The sequence below is a fragment of the Periophthalmus magnuspinnatus genome, chromosome 13, assembly GCF_009829125.3.
Source record: "Periophthalmus magnuspinnatus isolate fPerMag1 chromosome 13, fPerMag1.2.pri, whole genome shotgun sequence".
NCBI classification, from domain to species: domain Eukaryota; kingdom Metazoa; phylum Chordata; class Actinopteri; order Gobiiformes; family Gobiidae; genus Periophthalmus; species Periophthalmus magnuspinnatus.
The window spans coordinates 26777803-26791532 of record NC_047138.1 but is presented as its reverse complement, the minus strand read 5'-3'; the positions used below and the strand labels follow the sequence as shown (position 1 = coordinate 26791532).

Here is a 13730-nt window from a genome sequence, read left to right as displayed (position 1 = left end):
TCAAGTTATGGTGTACTTGTAAGCGTTTCAATAGAAGGATAGCCGGTTTTTGTCCTATTTCTCATTCAAAATACACTTTTATTTAGTTTAATGTTTTACGTTTTATATTTCACCTGAGTATAGATGAATATAGTTTTGCTACTTTAAAGAAAATGCACTATTAAAACACCGACTGACGATTTACACAGGCACCGAAATAAAACAGTAATCTCTAGTTTATGGCATCCTCCTAATTATATATTTGAACGTTTTATCAGTTCCATATTGATAGCCTAGTCATAGAGAAATTATGAATCATTTGTTCACAGCTGTGGTGGAGGAAGTACTCAATTTTGTTACTTAAGTAAAAGTACAGATACAAGAGCAATACTCAAGCAAAGGTAAAAGTATAACATGGAAAACGCCAGTTAAGTAAAAAGTATTAAAGTACTTGTTTAAAGAATAAAAATAAAAAGTATTTCTCGCAGATTTTGAGAGCTAATGAGGCTTCAAATTTTGTGATTTTGATTAACTTTTGTGCTGAGTCGATGGTTTATTTCTAGCTGTTTTTATGTGTATATTTTTATTCGCCCAAACTATGAACATGTTAAAAATAAACCAGCCTTTTCAGCAGGTCTCAGGCAATAATGAAAATACTTTTACTTTTCAGTCCATTTCAAAGTAAAGATACCTGCTCTCAAATGTAGAAAAGTCAAAGCAAAAAGTATCCACTTTAAATGTACTTAATATTTAAGTGCGTTACTACTTTTACTTCGTTACGTTGCACCACTGGTTCAAAAACAGTACTGCCCATTCACTCCATATTAATAGTGCTTTAGGCCTACGTCATGATTACCAGAAAACCCAAATGTCACTTTTCCTGGCGCATTTGTGTCGGAAGTGCGCTGCTTGTACAGTAAAAGGGGAAATGCGATAAACCGTTTCCTTTCTGTTGATTATTGCGCACCAAATCGTTTTGTCGGGATTTAAATGCGCCTTTTCTTCCCATAGCGCATTGATGGAGTCTATTTTTACCCATTTTCCCTTCTCGCCTCCTGAAAACTTCCGCAGGGCTACAGCGCGAGGCTATTAGCAAAGTTCATCTGCTGTTAACATCACAATTAATCAGAGACGAAACCAGCTCCCATAGGTGCCATTACGCGGCTGCACCTGTCTCTTCGCTGTATAGGCCTACTCTGGATCAGATACTGGATATTACGCGCCGGCACCGCTCAGCCAAAAGCAACCTCCAGAGACACGGGCGGATCCATCAGGCCTGAAGAAGATCTGAGAATGTAATTGGCTACTAGTGATTCGATATTTTCTCATTGCCTATTTGAAGGAGCGCATGCTTACGTAATCCTGACGTACCGATTTTTGTTATATAGGATAGGATTTTTTTTTTTTTTTTTTTTTATGTGTTAGGTTGGTTAGCTGCAGCAAAGTTGAGTATAAATGGCATCTTTAAAATACAATTATGAATTAATATACACTGATTTAAATATCCTAACTCCAGCAAGCCAGTTACAATACATGCAAACAGCTAACAATGGTGGTAGGTAATGAAGTAAAAGTAGTAAAGTACTGTACATAAGTAGACATTTTAGATATCCGTACTTTACTTAAGTATATTTAAAGTAGATACTTTTTACTTTTACTATACATTTGAGCGCAAGTATCTGTATTTTCTACTCCTATACATTTTTTAACTGAACTGAAAAATAATAGTATTAGTATGTAAGTTCATAATAAGAGCAAACACAAATATTCAAATAAAAACAGCTAGATTTTTTTTCATCAAAATCACTACATTTGAAGCCTTATTAACACCTCAAAATCTGTGCAAAATACTTTTACTTTTTACTCTTTAAGTACATTATTAAATGGGTACTTTTATTTTTTCTTAACAAGATTTTTTCATGTGATACTTTTACTTTTTCTTGAGTATTTTTTTTTTTTGCTCTGGCATCTGTATTTCTACTTAAGTAACAGAAGTAGTTCTTCCACAACTGTCAACTTTATCAATGAGGAATGGAGTAAAAGAAAATAAATTATGCTTTAATAACAATATCAGTAAATCTTAGGAAAACTTCAGAAATAAACTCCAGCATAGAACAAAATAGGTCATATGTGTCATTTATAAATAGATAATAAATAAATATATATCTGGTTTACAGCATCTACAGATTCACAACGGCAAATATTCTTTCCATGGTTACAAGAGACAAAACTAAAACAGGAAGTGGTCTGCAAGCCTGACCTTTGACCCCTGTCTCATGTTTAACACAGCTTAAGTCCCTATTTGAAGCACCAGTGGCACCTATTATGTTCCTTCTAGAATGGCTCCTGTATTTCCATCAATGTTGTTTTTATGTTTTCAGTTCTTACAACTTCATTATTCATTCATTATTCGTTAAATACATTTATAACATATCTAGACATGCGAAAGTTAAAGTTTAGAGCAAATATACAGAACTGTACAGTAAAAAAAAAAAAAAAATCAAACAAAACTTTTCTGAATGTCCTCTTTCAGACTGTGTCAAATCACCTTGCCCTGTATGGACTGAAGGAGGTCTCCTGATTCTCTAAAAGCAGAATTCAAAGCACAGGGACAATATCAATATATGCTGTTCCATAAAAAGAAATATGTTTTTGGTACATGATCCTCATCTGTAAAGAGATTAGAGCCTGAGGAGGAGCGACGTGAGAAAAATGATGTAAAACGGTACAAATTAAAAGATGATGGATTTGGTGAAAATATTAACAGGTACATTTTTATTTCCAAAGCAAATAATTTTGATTTTAAGATGCTCTAAATCTATGTGTTCTGTACATGGAAATTGATGATGATGATGATTATTATTATTTGTTAATACATCAAAATTTTATTTTTTCAGTTATTTATTTATAACCTATGTGACAACATTAATATTGCTCATTTTAAAAAGCATTAGTAAAAGTATAAAGTATTTTGAAATCTAATATTTTGGAAATGCGCAGCATTTCCACAGATATTTGCTGCCCCCTTGTGGAACAAAAAGGTACAGCAACTTCTATGAACTTAAACGAAGTAACACACTACGTTATTAAAAATATAAACTTGTGATGAAATGAAGGTTAAGTTGTTAAGTTACATGGAATACCAAGTAATGCGAGTATCTTTAAAGCAGATGTGATGGTGACAGAGGGCCACTGTAGTAGCGGAGGGTTTAGGATATACCTGGCAACATAACAATGTCTTAAGAAACTAGACAAGCTGAAGTTGTAATATTTATTCACACTCTGCACCAGCTGAGGTGGACTGATGCTGATGTGGCGATCTCTATGACCACTATTCACATCTAGATGAGGTTATTGTTACAAACACTTAATTTCAGCTCTTACACTATAAAAGAATGGTGAGCAGTGGTTCAAGACCAGATCTATTTGTCAAAACTGACCTGGTGAAGACAGGGCAGTAGTTCAGAATGCACAAAAGCTCCTCTCGATAAAATTTTTAAGCTTAATTAGATACTAAGGGTCTCAACAATACCCTTAGTACAAGATACTAAAGTAAGTAGATTAAACTAGTGTAACAGCCTGCTCACTGGCCTCTCCAAACGAGCCTTAGGACAGCTGCAGTACATCCAGAACACTGCTGCTCAGGTCCTGACTAGAATCAGGAAGTATGAGCACATAAGTCCTATGCTCTGGTCTCTGGCTCCTGTGGCTCAGAGAATAGACTTTAAAGCAGCTCTGCTTGTGAACAAGTCTCTCCATGGACCAGCACCAAAGTACATCTCTGACATGTTAGTGCCATATGAACCATCTCGCACTCTGAAGACTTTAGGGACCCGCCTCCTGCTGGTGCCCAGAGTCAGGACTAAATATGGGGAATCAGCATTTCAGTTTTATGCAACTAAAACCTGGTACAGTCTTCTTGAAGATGCGAGACTTTGACAATGTTTAAATCCAGGCTCAAAACAGTTCTGTTTAGCTGTGCATACGACTGAAAGGTTTTTATTCTGTTGTCTTTTATTGATTTGTTCCTATTGATTTTATTTACTTGTTTTATTTGATTTTATTGTTTTATTGGTAATTGTTTTATTGCTTTTATAAACATATTTATTATTTTAATTTTGCTTACTTGACCTGTTGTTTTTATTTATAATGTATTTGTGCAGCACTTAATTAGCATGGATTGTATTGTATTGGATATTCTGCACTCTTCTCTCTTAATGTTAACTTTATGATGATTGTTTGTGATCATTTATGTTTTGATTTGTTGTATTGTGATTTTATTGTCTTAATGTGAATTAATACGTGTACGAACTGTGTTATGCTAAACTTGCCGTGCCTTACAATATTCAAGCTGCACAAACCTGTGGGACTGTAAAACATTTGCATACAATGGCGGACGATTAAATATAGCTGTGTTTATGAAGTTTAAATCCGAGGCTACGTTCGCAATGATTTTTGACCCAATTTTATCCAATAGACCTATTGTGCATCATTTGGTGAGCCCCATGTTGCCATTGGAGACCATTTTATATGTGAACGAGTTCTTTGTTAAATGTCCTATTTCTATAATCACATTCCGTATGATCCACCTCGATTATGTCTTTGTGATGTAATCATTTTATGAACCATGGGTAATGTTTAGGCTTGCGTCATTGTTATGCTATAGAAATGTCAACAGAGGGCGCTATTTGCCTTTATAACTGAATAATGGGGCATTGTTCAGAACTGAATGATTTGGGTGCATGATTTGTTTTACTGAATTTTGAGTGAATTGTAATAAAAAGTAGCCTGATAATAATGAAAAACCCGCGTAGCGTTTGTCTGACGTTTAAATACGTAAAATGAGAAAAAAATAGGCCAAAATATGCATATTATGTGTTTCACAAAGACTAACTCGATATGAACAACGGTTAATTTTCTAAGGACCAAACTACCCCAATTCTAGGTGCGTAATAAAGTTTGCGCTAAGAATTTCCGTACATTTCAACACGAACTTACTCCAAGCTCTCCACGTCCAGAGCTGCAAATTCAATTAGAGGCTTTTATTTTTAATACTCATCCAAACTTGTTGCTGAAGTTCCGGTTTTGACATGACAGCTCGCGGCCATTGACGGTTCCCCCGCTCACAAACAGCGGTGTAGGCAGCAGCGAGGACGAGCCACCGGTAGACAGATTCACCTTCAAAACAGGAAGTGACAACGCGCTCCTGTCTCGTCCACCTGCGTCTACTCACTCCTGCGGGCATTCAGTCTCCAATCTTACCGCTGTTCCCTGCTCCCTGCCAACGCTTTTCACACTGGAAACCATTTTATCCAAACCCCGACGTAACTGTCACTGCGCGAGCAACTTCACCGGTAGCCTAGTGGTTCGCTCAGCGCTTTTCAGACGTTGTTACGCCTCAAACGGATCAAAGGTAAGTTCCCGCGTCAGTGCTAATATCTTCACTCCTTTTGCATGTCATGCCTGTTTTAAACCTGTCTTTTTCTCATGGACCATTTCGCGTAATTTTTATCATCACGCGCGTAAAATGGATGTGCGTAAAATGACTTAAAATCTCAGTAGGCTAAACCACATGCTTGGAAGTTTGCTCCTAATGCATACTTAACTTAGTCGGGCACTGCCAAAGTCACCTATTGCTTCAGGTTATGTTGGAGTTTTTCGGTTTGCCATGAAAACTAAAGTCATTATTTGTAAATGGACAAATTGTTGGTGATCAGTGACTCCAAAAGCGCAGATTGTCTTTTTATGATGGCACTTGATCACTTTCAAATTCGTGGCATTGGGTATTGGGTAATAAAGTCCTCAAGCCCTAACAGTAAAGAGGATGTGAGATTATCTGTGGTTAATTCTTCGTTTCTTTGGTATCAGAAAAAAAACAACAACCCCTGATTGTATCTAAGTGTGGAAGCTAGGCTTCTGGTTGTTAACAGGACGGGTGGACCGTCATAGTAAGAAGTCATGGTATTTATTAGGGCAACCATTTGTAGGATATTAAATCATGTTGTTTTGCATTAGCTTTGGCATTAAATCTTGTATTTTCCACATTAGTACTGCGGGACATGGTAAAGCCCATGGGTGGGCTGTAACAGTTTGCAGGGGGTCCTTGAGAAAGTGGGGCATGGGTGGAGAGCTTTACCAACAGCAGTAATCTTCTTTTTATGAAAATCATGTTTGGACCAAAGTGTGGCAGCTTTAACAGAAGAATTTAAGTGAACTGATTTCCCTTTTATTTCTTGGAGCCTTGAAGAACTTTGCAGAGGTCAAACAATGACACCATAGTTTAGGAAGTGGTAAGGTAAAGCACTCAGCACAGTGGCTGAGTAGTTAGTACTCACACCTCACTGCAAGAAAGTTCCAGGTTCTAGTAGTAGATAAAGCTCATTTGAATAGCTATTAAAGAGCCCACAACATACAAACCCTACATATTGAGGCTGAGTTCTTCTCTCAAATTGAAAATACCTTGTTCCACCTTGTGATGTCATGTAGTTACACAGGAAGTGCTCCACTATGTTTTTAAACTCCATACAGTTTCACCAAAATGATTTGGATGATTTCAGCCCTGTGGTTGTCAATCTCTACTGAACTAATGTAAAGGGAACTTGTTAACTTGAAAACTACTAATTCATGACATCACAAGGTAGAACAGAGCATTTTGAGCTTTGGAGATGTGGACAGATTAACAATAAACCATTACTCAGACATGTGTGAATGAAAAAAAAACACAACTCTAGGTATGTTTTTGATGAGGAAACAACATTATAACATGGCTTAAAGCTCACAAGAATCTATTTTGTATAATATAGGACCTTTAAACTGTCTTTATCGCAGCCTTATTATTGAAAACTATTGAAAATTGAACTTCGCACCTTACATTTTTGTAGCCAACAATGCTCCTTTTTATTCTATGCCAAATTTGGTCCCAAAGATAGGCTCTAGTAGATACACCCTGGACTCAAATGAACAGGGAATTACCCAGAAGACATCAGTGTTCTTAGATCATCCGCAACATTGGTCTCATCTTTCTATTAAAGTATTAAGCTACATTGACAAAGACATTAAAGAGATAACGGGTAGCAGTGGTACATGCCAGTGAAGGTGGGAGATGTGTCAAAAATGGTGTTAATTGTTGATGTGAAGATCTGCAAGAACAGAAAAAATCACTAATAATAACCGGGCCTATTTATAAGTTGAAAAAAAAAAACAAGCTAGCCAGTTAACTTGCAATGTAATTTACCATTGATTCAAGCTTTGTGTGAAACTTGAATTTCAACCATGTTTTAGCAAATTCCAGATGGATTGTTATAATATTGACTGAATAGTGTAACTGGGATGATTAAAGAAATAAAGAGATTTATTTTTGTCAATATCTTCTACCCCTATGTGCCAGTGTGTTTAGTTAGACCTGCCACAATAACATTTTTTGAACCACATTATATATATATATATGTATATATATATATATATATATATATATATATATATATATATATATATATATATAAAACAGAGAAATGTAACGATAAACAATAATATTGAAACTGCTTAATACCACTGACAAAATAACCATAGGTTAATGCCAACCATTTTGTAAATAGACAGGTAGCAATAATAATCCATAGAAGTGACTTATTCAAACCTCTACCGCTCAAAGCTTATTGTAATACAACAGAAATAACAAAAATCTCCCCATTATTCCAAAGAAAATGTAGACAAAAGTACACACGAGAAATATTGACCCCAAAACAATATAGTTCCAGTTTTCATATATTGAATGATAAGTTGATATAGTGATTATCATGACAGGCCTATGCCTATGTTATGGTTTTTCTGTCTGGTAAAGCTAAACAGGGCTATAGACAAAACTAGTCAAGATTTTTTCCGTTATTCAACCCAAGCTGACAATTATAAGTGACACACAGTACACACGCTATTTCAATACTAAGGAATATTCTCGATACTCAATACTGATTCTGATACCACGATGATAATTTAAAAAAAAAACACTTCTGTTAGACAATAGAATGTGATTGTCAACATTAAATTGTAGTACTTTCTTTTATATTACCATGTGGCCTTAACTGTGTTATCCCTCAGTTGTCCAGGTAGGTTTAATAGCCCTCCATGGGTAAAGATGTGACAATAATCAAAATATTGTGATATCATATAGTATCGTGAGCCGTCACAATATATTGAACTACAAGCTTTTTTACTTAAATGCTTTGTTGCAGCAGCTAAAAACAAAGGAAACTACATAGACCATGATCCTTTGCTCTTTTTCAATGCACACAGTATGAAGAAATAAATGTTAATAAGTACTTTGGATGATGATGCCAAAGCTTTGTGAAGGAATTTTCAAAGGAAGAAGTAGCATTTCTGCAATTCTGTTAAAAACTTCAAAATATTGCAATAAATAATATACTGTGATATTTTTATATCTTTACATCCCTATCCATGGGCGTAAACTAGTCTATGCGATCTTAAAATTGTTCTGATACAGCTCAAGATCATTAAAGCTCTTCGGGAAAGGTTAATTTATGTCCTGTGAGTTTCGATACCGATTTTAGTATTTATTAGTATTTATTAGATTTTCAATACTTTGGACAACCCCAATTGCACAGTCCTAAAGCAAACAGTGTGACTTGAGTAACATTTTTGGATTAGGATTTTCATTGTGGCTGTTACATGAAGCTAAAATGATGCTATAACCTTTTTTGACTCCTGTGGGGCTCACCATGGGGTAGCCGGAAAATGTCAACGCAACATGTTTCACTCTAAACGAGGTTATGAGTACTATAATTTATTCAGTGGGTTTGAGGTTAGATGTTTTTCAGATGCTACAACTGAAAAGTCTATGCCGTTTTGTTCTGATTGGGTCACGTTCACCATCATATTTCTATATCTAGGACAATGAGGGTTCTGCGTAACCAGCCTCAAACCAAGAATACTCTCGTTAAAGTATGGATACCAAACTTTTTTTTCAACTTTTTAGATTTTTTAACCATGTTGCAATCACTTTCCCTTCTCATACACCCACTCAGAGCTGCATTTACAGTGATTCATGCATGTTTGAGCAATCTTTATACTCCTGTATTGAAGACCTCATCACTCCGATCAACTCCCATTTTCAACACCACTGCTGCACTACTGATTCCCCAAGTTATTCCCCAATTTTATTTTATTAATCGGTGATACAGCTTCTTGATTTTCTGAGGCTCTTTCTTAGTAACAAATTGCAATAGGTCAGCCAATTTTTTTTATTTTATTTTTTTTATTTATTTTATTTTTTTAAGGGACAAATGACTTGACATTAAATTACTTTTTTAGTATCAGTATAAGTATTGCAAATATTGTGATATAAGTACAAGGCCTGTCACAATGACACATTTTAAAGTGCGATATATAGCTTAAGTCAATCTAGATGATAAACGGTAATATTGAAACCAAACCATAAAGCAGAAGTATCCACAAAAAAGTAATCTAAATGTACTCAAATCTCATCATATTACCGAAAAAATAACTCCCAACCCCCAAGAAAGTATTCCCCAAAAATTCTTGTTCCATATGTTGAGTATATAGTAAGTGTTGTGATAGACCTAGCTACTTTTTTCAAATCTTTAAACAATTCAGTGTACATTCGAAAACATCCAGTAGCATAACATTTGAAAGACTGAATGGAGAACTGCCAATTTATGTTTATTAAGTTTGAATATCTTGAAACGTAGCCAAAACTTGAAATTGAATCAGTGATTAAAACGATTTCACAATGTTCTAATCCATGGATGACTGAGTTGTAATGGCTGGGATGAGTCTTAGGCACCCACAAAAGAAAGTGATGCTGCTGCAAAAACAACCTTACCAAAGTGAACAAAACACTGAAACCTTGATATTGAAAAGTTCTTGTGCAGACTTTAGTTAATAAGTACCACACATCCTTCACTTATAATACAATTCCCATTACTCCCCTGTGTTTCCCTGTGTCTCTTTCAACCACTCACACTTCCTGCTTTTATGCTTTCAGACTGTTAGTAGGTATTGCATAACATCCCTTTCAAAGCAGAGTACATATAGGTAAACCTGTCAATGTTTCACTATCCAGGAGTGCACTGTACAGCATATGGCATTCAGAAATTCACCCATGCACCTTCTGTGGTCATTTAAATTGAAGAACAAGTACTAGCTATTGGGAATGGTGATAAAAGTGTAAATAAAAGGTTGATTTTGATTGGGGAGGAGGTGGCAAGAATTCTGCGCGTTGCAAAAGCAGGCCGCGACCTGCCGAAGAATGCAGAGGAGAGGGAAACAGGAGTGGGACAGAGCCAAACGCGATCTGATGAAGTCTAGTGAAAGGCGAAATGTGGGAGGAAGAGCTGAGATTGAAAGATTGGTGTTGTGAAAGTGTCTAGTGTCAATTTCAATTCAAGTGTATTTATATAGCGCATTTAAAAGGACTTCAACTAACCAAAGTACGTTACATTAAAGTTAACAAAAAAATATATATATATAATTTACAGATAATATGATACATAGGAAAATAACACTAAAACACCAAGATATCCTGTATCCAGTATTAAATACCAGGGGGAATCAGTACATTATAGATGGAACAATTGGTTTTGAAGGTCAGTTTTTGTCATAGATACTTTTTCTTAAGTGAGGAACATTTTGTCCTTTTTCTGTTCTACGATAACATTTGAGCAGCAGAGGGTTTGAATAATGAACACCTTTTGACTGACTATGTTAAGTACTAAAGATTTTTCATTCTGCGATGTATTTATTTTTTTTCTTTTTTAACAATATTGTGCATTTAGAATTTTTAGAATTTTTTTTGTGATAATTATGCTTTGGGGTTATTGTGTCTGTGTCTGTTGCATAAATTAGTTTCAACATTATCGTCAATCTTCGACATTTTTATCAACAATCTATCAAACTTCAAATTCAGAAGTTGTAATCATAACAGGGCTACTTTCAGCAAGTCTGAACTCTGCTCAAAACCACATGCTTTTACTTACTGGGGATTGACTGTATATCCTCAATTCAAAACAGGGATTGACAATTAGAGATGACCTAATCTTGATCAAAATTCTGTTAATTCAATCCAATCAGCAGTCACTGATTTAACCAAAATAAAGTTAGAAAATCAAACATTTAAATGCAGATTAACCCACATTCACAAGAAACGAGAAAATGTATAACTGCCCCATGAATGAATACTAAAACTTGTATTAAAACCAGATAACTGTTTGAATTTGAACCAATACTTCTAATAAACTGGCCAGCCAAATCCACATGTTTTGATAAACTTTACGAAGACATGTGGGTGTTAAATCATATACTGTCTCCACAATTTCAGAGGGCGTGATTGACAGGCCCTCTGAAATCGACAGACAGGCCAATGAGAGAAAAAGCATGGTCTGTTCATATCGAAACAAACATGGCGGCTTGACAGCTAAGAAATCCGCACTATTGAAGCAACAAACTCTTATTTATCTACAGTAAAAAAGATGTTATATATTTCGTTCTAAATTATGCAGGAGTAATCTCTTGAAAATTATCGGATTTGTAGTGGCTTTTGTCAGACCATTCCAAGTTAGGACAGAGGTTTTTCATGCCATTTAGTCAAATTCCAGACATTTGTGGATTTGAACAAAATGAAGAAGGGACTGGCTGGTCAGGCAAACAAATACATAACTGCATCATTTTGTCCCTTTACACAACTTTTGATGACTAAGGCTGTGTCTGAATTGTTCAACTGTGTCTGAACTCTTTAGCAGACTATATAGTGCCTCATTCACAGAGCCGTTCAGACATGTAACTCACTACTTTTGGTCACGTGACTCTGAGTCTGGGTGAAAAAAAAAAAAAACTAAAAGCGAAACTCTGATAAAACTTGATTTCTTTCATGAATAATGATCAGGATGGGCTGGCACACAAATATTTATGGACCAATAATAACCGTACAAGTTTTTGGATCTCACGTAAATGGAGTAGATGAAAAAAAAAAACCTGAGATGTGGAAATTATTGTTCTTTTAACAGCTCAAACTAAGCAGCTAACGCTAGCAACTTTACACAGCAACGGTTTATTTAAGAGTGTTTTATTCATAATCAGGATCAGCAGTGCGATAAACCAGCGCTTCTATCTGCTGTCATCCAGTCATGTTGTGTCCAGTTAAAGACCTATTGCTGTGCGTTGTTGTTTTTCCAACTCTTGCAATGCATTGCGGTCAATATTGACCACCAATGTGTACTGCTTTTCAAGTTGCATTGTGGGAAATTTTGAGTGCACTACTGTTTCACTCGGTCATTCGGACACCACTAATGACATGACCCCTAGATAGTTCCCCCTGTAGGGAATAGTGTGGACATTCGGATACAGCCTAAACCGAATTCAGCTTTTATTGAATCCCTAAAAAAATCAAGCATTATTTTTAAACACATTGAGCCCCTTGCTTGTTTTATATTGTGTGCAGCCCTGTTCTACTGCAGCCTCCTCTTGTTTGTGACGCAGAGCACCTCAGTGTGAAGGCGTGACATGTTTTTATCACACGTGCTTCAAATATGAATCACCACCACACCAACCTACATAATGGGCCTGGTCTAAACCTCCAGTATTTTCCGTGGTCGCCACTATTTACTGCAAATTAGAGCAACACAATATGGTATGAAATCACTGTTTGTGTGCAGGGCTCGTGCATCACATAAAACAGTACTGCGGGGCTGAAACGTCACCAGTTGGATTGAGCTAGGTAACCTTTCATTAGATAATGGGCGCTGTGCACAAGTGCGCTTGGCAACCTCACTGTTAGCGTCACTACTTCCTGTCCAATCTGATCTGTATTCACTTAAGTGTGAATCAGCGAAAACCTCATAAATATTTAAAGATCAGGCAGTGGACAGGGGCCTGCAGGTGGATATCACTGATAACATGTTAAAAGCTACATAAATAAAATGGAGGGAAAGAAAAAGAGTTGTTTGTCTCAGTGCTAATGCTAATGCTAATATTGAGGCATAATATAGGCTATATTAAAACAACAACACAAATTGAAGTATTATACATATAAAAATGAGTAATCGTTCATTCATTTGAATTTTAATAGGTTGTTTATTTTTATCAGCTGACTACTTAAATACTGACCAGGTTATTTTGGCTAAACGATTATCTTATCTTGTGATTTTTCTTCCAAAAGGCGATTCCGCTTACATTTGCGATTTATGTTTTAAATTTTGTTTATTTTGTTACAGGTACACATATTAAACATGGCCTGGACCATCATCATATGACAGAAGACTGAAATATGAATTGCTAAATTAATCCAAGAACCCCATGTATTGTATGTATGTAGGGTTGCCAGGTTTATAATAAGACAGGATATATTGTTGTTTGGGGTCTTTGCAATTTGCTAAGTTACAGCTTATTCCATCCATTAGTTTTCAAATGAAGTTCTCCTCCCCTCACAGCACAGGGGTACAGTAATTATCCTAAGTTTGAATTTGCAAGATTATTCAGGCAAATTGTGAACCCTTTATTACAGAGCATGAGATGTAATTTTCTTGGATAGGCAATGCAGAGAGACCTGTATTACTCAGTACAATTAAAGTGTTTTATCTTTGTCACAGTTCCAGCTGTAAGATTAATCACAATTAAATCAAAAGCATAATTTGAATAGATGCAATTAGAAAAGTGTCATAATTTCCTTCACAAACGACAAGATATGTGTTATTCAGGCCTGTCACGAAAATCACTATATCGAC

The 13730-nt window shown here is 35.7% G+C and overlaps 1 protein-coding gene across 2 annotated transcripts in view; it reads left to right on the top strand.

Annotated features, from left to right (window-relative positions):
- pik3cb (phosphatidylinositol-4,5-bisphosphate 3-kinase, catalytic subunit beta) overlaps positions 1–13730 on the top strand; it is a 109427-nt gene that overhangs the window by 10469 nt on the left and 85228 nt on the right. Inside the window, exon 1 of one of the 2 annotated variants that reach the window (XM_033977288.2) lies at positions 5101–5392. The exons of the other annotated variant lie outside the window; for it this stretch is intronic. The gene's annotated coding sequence lies outside the window, so the exon portion shown is untranslated. Of the gene's footprint in view, positions 1–5100; positions 5393–13730 lie in introns of those variants that run through there. 2 annotated transcript variants of the gene reach the window in all.